We start from the raw sequence: 13,214 nt of genomic DNA, 5'->3' as shown, positions 1-13,214 counted from the left end.
AGAAAGTCTGGTAGACCCATGCAAACTGTCACGAATGAATGTGTGTATGTATGTATAATCTAGTTTATGTGTTTGATCTAGTGGTTTCATTGTTTTATTTTGTTAACTAGAATTGAACCAGGGACAGCTAGACGTATTGAGAACTAAGGTAGATTCTATAGAGTTATTATTATAAATATAATAAGGAATCTGTGACATATTTGGAGGCTCGTTTATCTAGTTACTTGACTTAGTCTTGACTTAGTCTTGGAAGACATTAGGCAGAACTGCGGTTCGCCATTGTTAAAAGGTCAAGGACAAAGAAGGCTGTGAAGTCGTGAAGAGTGTGCGCTCATGTGCAATGGCGGGGCAATGTTTATGTGCAAGGTGCATATTTTGGTTAATATCACAGTAGTGAAAATTGTTCTTTTAGAAAGTAAAACTTATGACCAATAGCCAACAGGGCTTTAAAAGGGAAAACTGTTCTCACTAACAGGAGAAGGGGCAAAGGTGAGTAACTGGCGCCATAACCAGTAAGCTTCGAGCAGGAGGGGCTCATTAGCCATGGCTGGCTACCCACCTAGGAGAAGGAAAACTCTGAATTCAAACCTCTGTTGCCTTGCAGCTATACCCAATCATGGGAAAGGCTTTGGGAGTCAACCCTGAGGAAAAATCAGGAGCTGGCGACCTTAAGGCAGTTTGCAGCACCCAGTTCTACACTCTGGCAGAACCTGTAAGGCCACTGACCCCAAACTGTATCGGCACTGCCGTTCCTTTGGATACATCAGCTGCGTGGAGTGGGGGGAACTGATGTGTGGGCGACATCGTTCCAACCATAACTAATGCCCAGGCATTCATCTCATTTCCATGAGATGATCCATAGTCGCTTCGCCACTAAAGGAGGTCATATATACATACTATTTCTAATGTGACAATACATACCAGGTTTGATGTGACAACATATATGTAGTGTATATTTATTATTAATTTTCTGCATGAGTCCAGTGTGCCAGAAGGTCATGTTCATTGTGTGTGTCTATAGTATTTCAACAACTAGAGATGTACTTATATTTGTTCATTGTTGGCTGTAGCTTAATCTTGTTGAATAAAGCCAATATAGTGGTTTTCTAGTATTGGTTATTTTATTACAATATACTAGACTATTCTGCATAATTCTGGGGCTATGATGAAGATGCTGTCATTCATACAGATGGTGGTGACTGATAGTACCATTCAAACAGATGATGGTGACTGGTAGTACCATTCGTACAGATGGTAGTGGCTGACAGTACAATTCATACAGATGGTGGTGACTGATAGTATCATTCATGCAGATGGTGGTGACTGATATTACCATTCATTCAGAATGTGGTGACCGATAGTGACATGCAGATGGTGGTGACTGACAGTACCATTCTTAGCAATTATACATTAAACACAGAACCATACAGATGGTGGTGACTGATAGTATCATTCATACAGATGGTGGTGACTGATAGTACCATTCATACAGATGGTGGTGACTAATAGTACCATTCATAAAGATGGTGGTGACTAATAGTACCATTCATAAAAATGGTGGTGACTGATAGCAGCATTCATACAGATGTTGTTGACTTAAAGAACCATTCATACAGAAGTTGGTGACTGATAGTATTCAGGGTTCCCCCACCATTCTGAGATCAGGATTTCTGGAGATTTCCAGGAGTTTTTCAGGAGAAAATATTCAATTTCAGGAGCAGAAATAAATATTGAATTACCATATACATGTATAAAAATGTATTTTTTTTTCCTTTTCAATTTAGCAAATTCAAAAGTAACTGATTAAAGAGTAAAAAAGTACTTTAAAAAAGTACAATAAGCCTATTTGCACTAATCTCTCTATATATATTAGGAATTAATTAAAATCTCTAAAAACAAATTGCAATGTATAACACATTATCAATATCAGTTACCTATTTCAGCGGATATCACTTTCATTAATTGTTTTTATTAACAATAGCTGTCTTTAAATCTATAAAATCTAGCTCTGAATCATAAAGCTAGAAGTGAATTTGAAAGTAAAACCATGAATAGTTTAATTTTATATAGCAGCTTATACTATATAGACCATATTACACTATACTCTAAGCCCCATCTACTTCACAATCTAGCTAGATTTATAAAACTAAAACTAAGAGAGAGATTCCAAAATCTAAGTAGATCTTCTATTAGATCTAGAATTCTAGAAATATAATCTATACCATATATCATATATAACATACTCTAAGGCCTCCACCCTAAACTAAAGACAGTAAAGTAGAATAGTAGGCCTTATAGTATATTCAATAATATTCAGTATATTGGCTATATCACTATCTATATATCTGTCTCTAGAGTCTATCTAGATTCTATCTCTATCATTAATAATCATATCTAGATCTGACTAGAGATCTACTAGTAGTAGTACTACTACTAGAAGTCGATAATTAGATCTAGATCTAAGATTGACTAGTCCACTAGATAGATCTAGATCATAGATAGTTCATACTGATCATAGAAGATCTAGTAGACTAGATACTAAGATATAGAGACAAGATCTACATCATATTATAATATACATAGAGTAAAGTGCGAAGTTCGAAATTATTAAGCCACCAGGCAGGAATTTTCATGTTTGGATTTTTATAGCACTGTAACGGTCTGACCTATGAAAAAACTGATGGTATCTCTGAATTTCTCATCCTTTTTTCTATAAAAATAGATCTAATTTAATGTATCATTAGGCTTAATTAAAATTAAATAAATGAGTTCAAAGAGGCGTTGGGTAAGTATCGCCAAGCGTACTTTACCTCGAGCGGATTTTTCCCCAGTTAGTAAGCTCGAATGGGTTGATGGAAGGTTCGAACAGATCAAAGAAAAAATATCTAAAAACATGTTTTAATATTTAATTTTCATTATATAGTCATTTTCTTTTTACGCCAGCGCAAGAACACCATCCATTGCACCATTTCCCACCCTCCATAACTTCAAATAGTCTCTTTGAGCTGATGAGCAATCAGACTTCAAAATAGCCTTAAGCCCATTACCCATTTCCTTCACTACCGGGAAGTAAAAAAAAAGAATAATTCCACACCTCCTGAGTTTGACCTCACCATGAACTTAGCCTTTACAAGGAAAAGGAAATAGTATGTGTCGGAAGTAAAGAAAAAAGGTGCATGCTCAGTAGCAATATAGTAGTAATTTGGTAAACATTCAAATAAAAAAGTTTTAGCAATAAAAAGTGAACTGTTCGAACCTCTTGACAAATCGGGGCTGCTTGAACTTCGCACTTTACTCTATATATCTAGTAAATGATTTAGTAAATCTAGTCTAGACAATCTAGTAGATCTAGATCTAGTCATTTCTAGTAGATCTCATCTATGATCTACTGATCTAGTCTAGGCCAGGCTAGATCTACTTACTTAAGTTACTACTAGATTTACTTACTACTATCATAACTATGATTCAGTATGATTAGTTATTTAGTATGATGATCATGATGCAGATGATCTATGTTAGTATCTACTCTAGACTCTAGTCACGACTAGTGACACTCTCATCTGATCTGACTCTAGTCTAGAATCTAGCTGCTAGATCTAGCTACTAGCTAGATGAACTCTAGACGATAATAAAAAAATTTGATGCCACATTGTGTTCTAACAGGTTAATTTTGGAGACGTTATATTTATGAGACATGGATACAATAACAAAAAAATATATCAATACTAATACAGCTTTAACATTTCAAGAAATATAAGAAGATGAAAAAAGACTTTAACACAAGTCTTTATTAACTGAGGTGGAAGGGATAATGGGAGTTATATAAAAAAGTTAACCAGGATAAATATAATGGGCAATGCTGATGAGCAAAATTGAGCATTGGTAGCTTCTACCATCTGATATAGAAACTTGACTATTAGCCAAATAGAACACTAAGATACTATCAAAGAAGAAAATTAAAAGGTACACCACACTCAGCTCCAGAAATAAAAGGTACACCACATTCAGATCCAGAAATAAAAGGTACACCACACTCAGCTCCAGAAATAAAAGGTACACCACATTCAGATCCAGAAATAAAAGGTACACCACACTCAGCTCCATAAATAAAAGGTACACCACACTCAGCTCCATAAATAAAAGGTACACCACACTCAGCTCCATAAATAAAAGGTACACCACATTCAGATCCAGAAATAAATGGAACTCTACTCTCAGATCCAGAAATAAAAGGAACTCTACTCTCAGATCCAGAAATAAAAGGAATTCTACTCTCAGATCCAGAAATAAAAGGAACTCTACTCTCAGATCCAGAAATAAAAGGAACTCTACTTTCAGATCCAGAAATAAAAGGAACTCTACTCTCAGATCCAGAAATAAAAGGAACTCTACTCTCAGATCCAGAAATAAAAGGAACTCTACTTTAAGATCCAGAAATAGAAGGTATCCTACTCTCAAACCCACTTACTGTTTATTGTGAAATGCCATGGAAAGAGACTGAGCTAGTTTCAGAGTCATTTTGTTGAAGTCCACTACTTGTGGAGGACATGGCACAAGATAAAACAGTTTTTTACATGAAAAGAAGGTAGTGAAAGAACAGGACTAAATTTAAAGACTTTAAATAAAAGCATTAATAAATGTTAATTTATGGGCATGATGCTAAATAATTCTGGACATATTTTTGTTTTTGTTATTAAATAATTTGGTCTTCATTATTTTTTTGTTCTAAAAAAATTCATGCCTTCCACTAGATCAGCCAAACCTACTCAAATACTTAGATCCACAATGATAGAGGCCCATATCTTACTCCATAGGCTAGGTCCTACAAGTGCTTCTTCTTCCCTAGTGCCAGTAGAGAATGGAATGGCTTGAATCAGCCAGTACAGGAAACCCTACCACTTAGCAGAGTTTAAGTCACAGATTAACATAAATGACTAGAAATGTGATGAATGTAATTATCTTCTTTTTTGAGATAACATCTGTAATCTATACAATATGATGTAAATCACTACAGTCTGTAAATGTCAAGCAGAGATTAAGAGTATTACTAAATAAGAAGGTTAATTAACTTAGGACATTTTATGAGCCCAAGAGACAGTCTCTGGATTTATCCTAAGTTAATCAACTTGACATACTTTTAGATCAATTATTTCAGACCTTTGAAAGCTTTGAAATTGATCCGATTCTTTTTTATTTTCTTGTCTATGTGTTGATTCTTTTAGCAATCTTTAAATCTGATGACAATAATTTATAATTATTAATTTGATATTTACCTGTGTTTAACTGTTGTGGTCAGCTTTATGTCCAGAATAACTTGAATCATATACCTCTAGGTTGTCCACTGACTGGGTTCTGTAGATAGCAAATGGTACTTGCCTACCTGTCGACATAAGTCTTCGTACAGGTGACCATACATCTGGTACTTCCTGACAGTAGCTTTCTTCACTAGAATCTGGGGATAAAAAGTTCAGGGATTTTATAAAATATATTCAGGCATGACAGATAACAGCCATGGACCTAGAGTTGTTGTTTTTTAAATTTGAATCAGAAAATTTCCTAATCTCAGGATTCCCTTTGAGTATTTTTTTGTTGAAGAAATTAAAGACGGATCATTATGTTGATCAAATGTCACCTACATCAGTAACAGGTTAAATAGCTAGCTAGGGAAACTGTAGGCATAGTTAGTCAAATTAATGAAACATCGATATAAATGATTTGCATAACCACAAGGACGGAAGAATTGATGATGCGCGGTGGTTGAGTGCATAAGCACTAGGGTCCTGGGTTTGAATCCCAGTGAAGACTGGGAGTTAGAATTTCGGGCACTCATGAGTCCACACAACTCTGATGGGTACCTGACTTCAGTTAGGAAAAGTAGAGGCGGTTGGTGCTGGTCACATGACATCCTGCTCTTTAACCATCATCTGCCCTATAGATCACAAGGTCTAAAAGGGGGGAACAATAAATAAGTCATCCCATCTCCAGTAGAACAACCGGTATTATTGCATGCTAAGAGAGCAATCTATTGTTAGGTATTATTGCATGCTAAGAGAGCAATCTATTATGTTAGGTATTATTGCATGCTAAGAGAGCAATCTATTATGTTAGGTATTATTGCATGCTAAGAGAGCAATCTATTATGTTAGGTATTATTGCATGCTAAGAGAGCAATCTACTGTTAGGTATTATTACATGCTAAGAGAGCAGTGTTTCTCAAACTTTTTTGTCTGGCGGCACAGTAAAAAAACTACAAAAATTTCGCGGCACACCAAGAAGAGCAACAGTTGTTTTATAATAAAAAGAAAAAAAAAGATTTTACCTGTTTTTAAGTATTACATTTAATGTTTTTGAGAGCAAATGCTGTCTCTTTTCTTAGACTTGATTTCAGTCATTGCTGAAAATCAAAACTCACAAAACCATGAAGATGCAAATGGAAGAATTATTTTGATTGCGTTTAAACTGATTGCAGGATATAACTTGTTGATTGAAATCCAAAACTTATCCAGGCTTTTCTCGGCAAAACTTGACTTAAGAACTGCATCGTTCTTTAAATCAATGAGCTGCTCTGCTTCTTCAGTTGTTAGATTTGTAGCTTCATTGTTTCCAAATGGATAGCTGACACATCCATACTCATTAATTCTTACTGTTGGAAAGTAATGCTGCAATGCTGACTGCAGTTGTGTCAAAGTGTCCAGAATTTTGGGGGTGATTTCTTTATTTGAAGCACATTCAGTGTAAGTAGGAAAGCAGTCGAAGAGTCCCTTCGAGATCTTACTTTGCCACTAAGACAATTTTTCACCAAATGACTTCAGTTTTGAGGATGCAGTGATGATGGTTTCCGATGGTCCTTGAAGACATAAATTCAATGAATTTAATTTGTCAAATAAATCAGAGAAAAATATCACCTTAATACACCAGATCTCGTCATGAATAGAAAATCCAAAGTCTTTTTTTTTTCAGCCTCCAAGAATGAAATCAGCTCAGCCTTGAGTTGACATCACGCTTTAACAGTTTTCCCCTGGAGAGCCAACGAACGTTGGTGTGATACAGGAGATATTTGTAGTCTGAATCCATTGCTTCACAAAGCTCTGAGAAAAGTCGGGATGTCGAGATTTGATGAAGTTTACAACTTGAATCACTTGATCGAGAACAGACATTAAATTTTTCGACAAAGATTTGAAGGCAAGAGCTTCTCTGTGGATTATGCAGTGAACAACTAATGCATTTGGATTTTCTTGACACACAAGAGTGACGAATCCCTTTCTATTTCCCTGCATGGAAGGACAGCCATCGGTGCAAACGCTGACACAGTTTTTCTCCACTGTAGTTTGAATAGCAAAATGTTTTCGTTTACCACTTTGAAAATATCTTCGCCTTCGGTCGTAGTTGGTAAGTCTTTGCAAAAAAAAGAATTCGTTGACACATCCTTTATGAACCAAATAAAAGCTAGCAGATGGGCTTTGCCGCTAACGTTAGTGGATTCATCAACTTGAAGAGACCACAGCAGAGACACCTCATCGTCAGTCACGTCGAAGTGTTCACAGATTTGATCTTGTAAATCTGAAGGTAAGGCTTCAATTCTGCGCGAGATAGTATCATTTGACAAAGGAACTTTTAAAACTTTTTGGCGGCATCGGGTCCAAGGCTAGTTTTAACAACTATTGCTAAAGCTGGTGCAATGACTGATTCAGCCTCTGTGTGTGCTTTCTTGCGTTTTGCCAATAACGCAAGCAACCTTATAACTTGCAATCAATCCCTTTTCTAGCAGCTTTAGATAGTTTGTAAGATTCTAAGCTTTTTTATTTTGTTGAGTCTTGATGTTTTCGAAGTATTCCTTAGGTTGCGCTTTTACATCTGGATGTTTTGTTTCCAAGTGTCTCTTCAATTGGCTTGGAACAAGCGCCTCATTCGACAGAGTTGCATTACAGATCAGACAGAATGGCAATGGAGAATCTTCAGGTCCAGAAGATATGAAACCATATCCGAGGCAATCTTCTTTGTACCTTCGTTTGGTTCCTTGCTTTTCATTTAACGCTTTCGTAGTTTCATTCTTGCTAACGTATTTCTCCATGGATAACAATGAATAATGCTAATCGATAATTTGTTATTATTAGCATACACCTAAACAATTTACATGAAACACATCGCTTATTATTATCATTACAAGAACTGCTGTGCGTCTGCAAAGGCGGCCTACATTTGAGTCGTTATAATAATATATATGTATAGTGGACAACTCCATAACCTGAAGAGCTAACAGCCCTTTCCGTCACTATGGAGCGACCCACTACTATTACTGGTCGTTTCAAATGGGAATGTCATCGCAACGTAAAATAAAAATTTAATAAAAGGCAGACTGTGTAACGCTGCATGTGTGGCGTTCTGAAAACTCCCGCGGCACACCTGCAAATCTTCGGCGGCACACTAGTGTGCCGCGGCACAGAGTTTGAGAAACACTGTAAGAGAGCAATCTACTGTTAGGTATTATTACATGCTAAGAGAGCAATCTACTGTTAGGTATTATTGCATGCTAAGAGAGTAATCTACTGTTAGGTATTATTGCATGCTAAGAGAGCAATCTACTGTTAGGTATTATTGCATGCTAAGAGAGCAATTTACTGTTAGGTATTATTGCATGCCAAGAGAGCAATCTATTATATTAGGTATTGCATGATAAAAACTAAGACACTACTATATAAAGCTAAACAATAAAGCATCACAAGAACTAAAAGACTATCATGTAATACTAGGAACTATGGAACGATAGGATCACTAACAATATTAGAAACAGAAAGGCCTACTAAGAATTAAAAGGATGGCCTAGGATAAAGGAATATGGAAATCTATTGCTGGTGGCCCATACTTCAATAGGGGTGATGGACTGTAAGTAAAGTAAGTACTAAGAATTAAAAGGATGGCCTAGGATAAAGGAATATGGAAATCCATTGCTGGTGGCCCATACTTCAATAGGGGTGATGGACTGTAAGTAAAGTAAGTACTAAGAATTAAAAACTACCATTTTTACTTGGAACTAATAATATTAGTACGTACTGTAAACATATTGGGATTCGCTCTTTCAATATCCAGTTTGTCAATCAATCGATCCAGGACAGCCTCAGCAAGTTCATAAGTAATATCATCATTAGACATCCCACCATCAGCTGCTACGATTCTCGGTTGAACATCAAGTATTGTAGCTAGATAAAAATTTGTTTTACTCCTTTAGTTCTGCATGAACAAAAATTTTTGTCTTAAATTCCAAACAACCCACCCTTTTTTTGTTGATTTATTTGAATGAGAAGAATCAATTGATTTATTAGTGCTGCTAACAAAACAGTAAGCTCAAGGTAATAGGTGAGCAAAACAGATATATAAAGCAAGAGTTTCGAACTGGTTTGAATGTTCTTCTTGAACATTATCAAATGTGGTTCTCCTGAGATCAACAAAAAGCAAGTTCTAAACGACCCACAATCTGAATCTTTTTAGAGAGAAAAGTGGCAAAGGAGTCTGTCCATAGAGCATAAGACTCACTGATAGCTACAATGTTGTAAGCTATAATAAAGCAGTGTAAAAAAGATTATATGCCAATTTATTATATGACAATGAATCATATTCTTAACTAAAGTATTTCAAAACAAAACCAGTGTAAGTGTATATAGCAGTAAATTGCGACTGTTTTTGTTTCTATACTAGCATTAGCAAAACAAACACAGTCTTACCAAGTAAAGCATTGGTTTCATTCAACTGAAAGGCTATGTTTGCATTCTCATGGAGCCCAAAGATTTCTGGCTCATCTATAAGTGGTAGAGATTCAATGTAAGCCTTGACAGTAGCCAATGTCTTGACAAGAGGTGGATAGTAAATACCTTCAAAAATAGATTAAATTTACAAAATTACCTTCCATGGCCCATTGTATTTAATACAAAACAATAACTTTTTTTCTCAAAGACATTCTTTCTTATGAGGCTGATGACTTTTGGTAAGCAATTACTTTGCTATTAATTACTAATGAATACTACATTTTAAACAAAAGAACAATTCCCTCTCCCCCATACCTGAAATAAATCAAGGTTAAGGGCATGTATAAATCTAGTCAGAATATATAAAATTCTAGATAGGTGATACAGATGCAGACATGGCAATATTTTAAAAAAGGGTAGCCTAGACTAGACTACTGGATCTAGATATTAATACAAGTAATCAAAGTTTCAAAGATGTCAAATGTTCTTGAAAAAGTTGAATGTATTTTTTGAACTCTTTGACCTCCAGACAAAATTTAATTGTAAGAAATTTATATTTTTAAAAATTATAATGGTCAAACAAGTTTCAAGTGCGGCCAATTAGCTAGTTATTCTTTTCCCAAAGTTATACTTAAACTGTTAAATTTGTTAGAGCTATTTTTGAGATCTGTGTCCATCCAAGTTTTTTTTTTTTAACCCTTTTGCCAGCTGATAAAAGGAATAGTAAAATAAACAATGTATCACGAGCTAAAAAGTTCCTCACCCTGACAGACTAACTAAAACAGTCTTAATCAAATCTACTTTCACTATGTTAAATCTTTGCTCAAGTTGCATAGGATTCTGAAGTCAGATTAGAATGGATTTAATCTAATTTGTTATATCAATTTTGATTAGGCTCATACTTCAATTCTGTAACTGGTTATAATTTATGTATGTTTTTTGTTTGCATATTTTTGAAAAGGAATTTTTGCTTTGATCACTCCATGCAACTATTTTAAAGTGCATGTTACACCCCTCTCTATGACATTGATCTTAATAGCAATACAAACTTTTGGATCAGTTGTCAACACTTCTAAACCCTGCAGCTTCTCTACAATCAATAGAGATCTAAATAATGTTGATGTGCCATAAGCTATTGACTATACCAGCATCTTAATCTTTTACAAATTATTAGTAGAACATTATACAAACTTACTGATGAGAAATCAATTTTGAATATTTGTATTTTACATCAAAATATGTTGATCAGTGTTAAGGACAATGTGTGTATGTGTGTGTGTACTGAATGAAGTAATACTTGTACGAAGACAAAGATGCTACTTTCAAAGGTTAGATCACAGATATGGTGTATAAAAAGAAAAAAAGGAAACAGATCCTCAATTTATTTTAGTCCTAGTTTGAAACCTGCTAATAAACATCAACATCTGCCGCAAATAAATGAATAGGACTTCCTTTATAATGTACTTTATATTGAACATACAATTACCTGATTCCGAGTATTTATATTTTGGTTTTAAGGTTTCAGGTCTGAAAAAAAACTTAAAAATTGTCCTTAGACATCTTTGATCTTGGGCATCTGTGACTCGACCACCATAGGTAATCTGTGGTGATAAAAGAAGTTTTAAATCATTCAACTAATTGTGTATTATACTGTACAAAAAAATAATCATTCATAAATGTTAACCTAAAATTTGAAAATTAACGAATATAGATTAATGTATGAAGTCTTTTATGGATGTATGTAGTTTGAAAATTGTGGTGGTATTTTATTTTAAAATGTTAAAATGCACAATTGCATTTTAAGAAATGTGATAATAATTAAATGTGAGCCATCTGTGGTCTGATGACAAAATGATACTTTTCTCTCTTGACTCAATTTAGCCCACTTCTGTTACTCCTTTAATTCAGCTTGGTCTCAAAGCCTGATATTGCATGTCTAGCTGCTGAGCAAAATCCATATAGAATATATGATATAATGTGCACTGTTTTGTCATTTTCGCTCCACATGAAGTGGGCATACATGTCTGGTCAATTCCAATTACAAAATTATTAAATAAGTTGTCTCAAACTATTACAATAATTTCCTTTAAATTTTTTCTTTTTAATTACATGTTTATAACAAAGTCATGAAAAGTCAAGAGATAAATATTTTTGGCTTAGTGTTTTAGAAAGAAACTAAAATATTTATATCTCATGAGCAAATGACAATACACACAATACTCTACCTCTCCTGTTATATAGATCAGTGTCTCCCAAGGGATGTAACCATCTTTACAAAACATTTCCATGTTGAGCAATGCACACTCTCTATCACTATCACTAAAAGCGTACTAAAATAAAAATAGATACGACTTATTTATAAGAAAAACTGTATACATACATTTTGTTTTCTAAAAAGATAATATTTTGAAATGAATTACTTTAGGAAAGTGAAGAAATGATCGTCCAGAGAGGACTAGTGACATTCAGAAACCCTATATAAAGAAAAAGAGAGAGTTGCAGAGTCAAGACAGTCTAGCACAGTGGAGTCCAGTACAAGATCAGAACAGTACAACAGTTATTCAATTAGAAATTTTGTGTTGCCAATAGTACACTATTTGGCATGTAATACATCAGACTCAATAAAGTACACTATTTGGCATGTAATACATCAGACTTAATAAAGTACACTATTTGGCATGTAATACATCAGACTTAATAAAGTACACTATTTGGCATGTAATACATCAGACTTAATAAAGTACACTATTTGGCATGTAATACATCAGACTCAATAAAGTACACTATTTGGCATGTAATACATCAGACTTAATAAAGTACACTATTTGGCATGTAATACATCAGACTTAATAAAGTACACTATTTGGCATGTAATACATCAGACTCAATAAAGTACACTATTTGGCATGTAATACATCAGACTCAATAAAGTACACTATTTGGCATGTAATACATTAGACTCAATAAAGTATCACCCTATTTAGAATCTGAGTTGCCACATTCTCGCAATTGGTGGTAGCTGTTTTGATTTCAATCAAGAAACAAAGGAGAGAGACACAACAATATCATTATTGTTAACTGTGTTAAGTTCATTATGATTTATTAGTTGTTTAATTAACAGGTCCATATTGCTGCATGTTTTGATGCTGAACATTTTCTTTTTAAAAAAATAAAAGAAATATTTATACTTTATATGTGTGTTTGTTATATTTTTGTGTGTGTTGAGCATTTTTTTTTTTTATATTCATGAGCCACCAATTTTAGAACTTGCATTGCCAGGATGAACAAAAACACAATTTTCTTCCCTAATTGCATTTTCTATTTTAAATTGAACAAATCTAGTCTACCATATATCACAGTAGCTACTCCCATAATACAGCCTCTCATTACTTTCAAACATTGATTATCTCTTTATCTCTTTCTCTTTTTTTTTTTTCTACACAGCACAGGGAATACATTTTTCTAATACATAAC

At 34.3% G+C, this 13,214-nt stretch overlaps 1 pseudogene; it reads right to left on the bottom strand.

Moving 5' to 3' along the window:
* Positions 1-4,096: 4,096 nt before the first annotated feature.
* The window catches only part of LOC129926690 (dynein axonemal heavy chain 6-like), a 75,188-nt pseudogene continuing 66,070 nt past the window's right edge, over positions 4,097-13,214 (bottom strand).

This window comes from Biomphalaria glabrata, chromosome 1 (genome assembly GCF_947242115.1).
Source record: "Biomphalaria glabrata chromosome 1, xgBioGlab47.1, whole genome shotgun sequence".
In the NCBI taxonomy this organism is placed as follows: Eukaryota; Metazoa; Mollusca; class Gastropoda; family Planorbidae; genus Biomphalaria; species Biomphalaria glabrata.
Note: the sequence above shows the minus strand (reverse complement) of the source record. Positions and strands in the feature narration are given on the sequence as shown.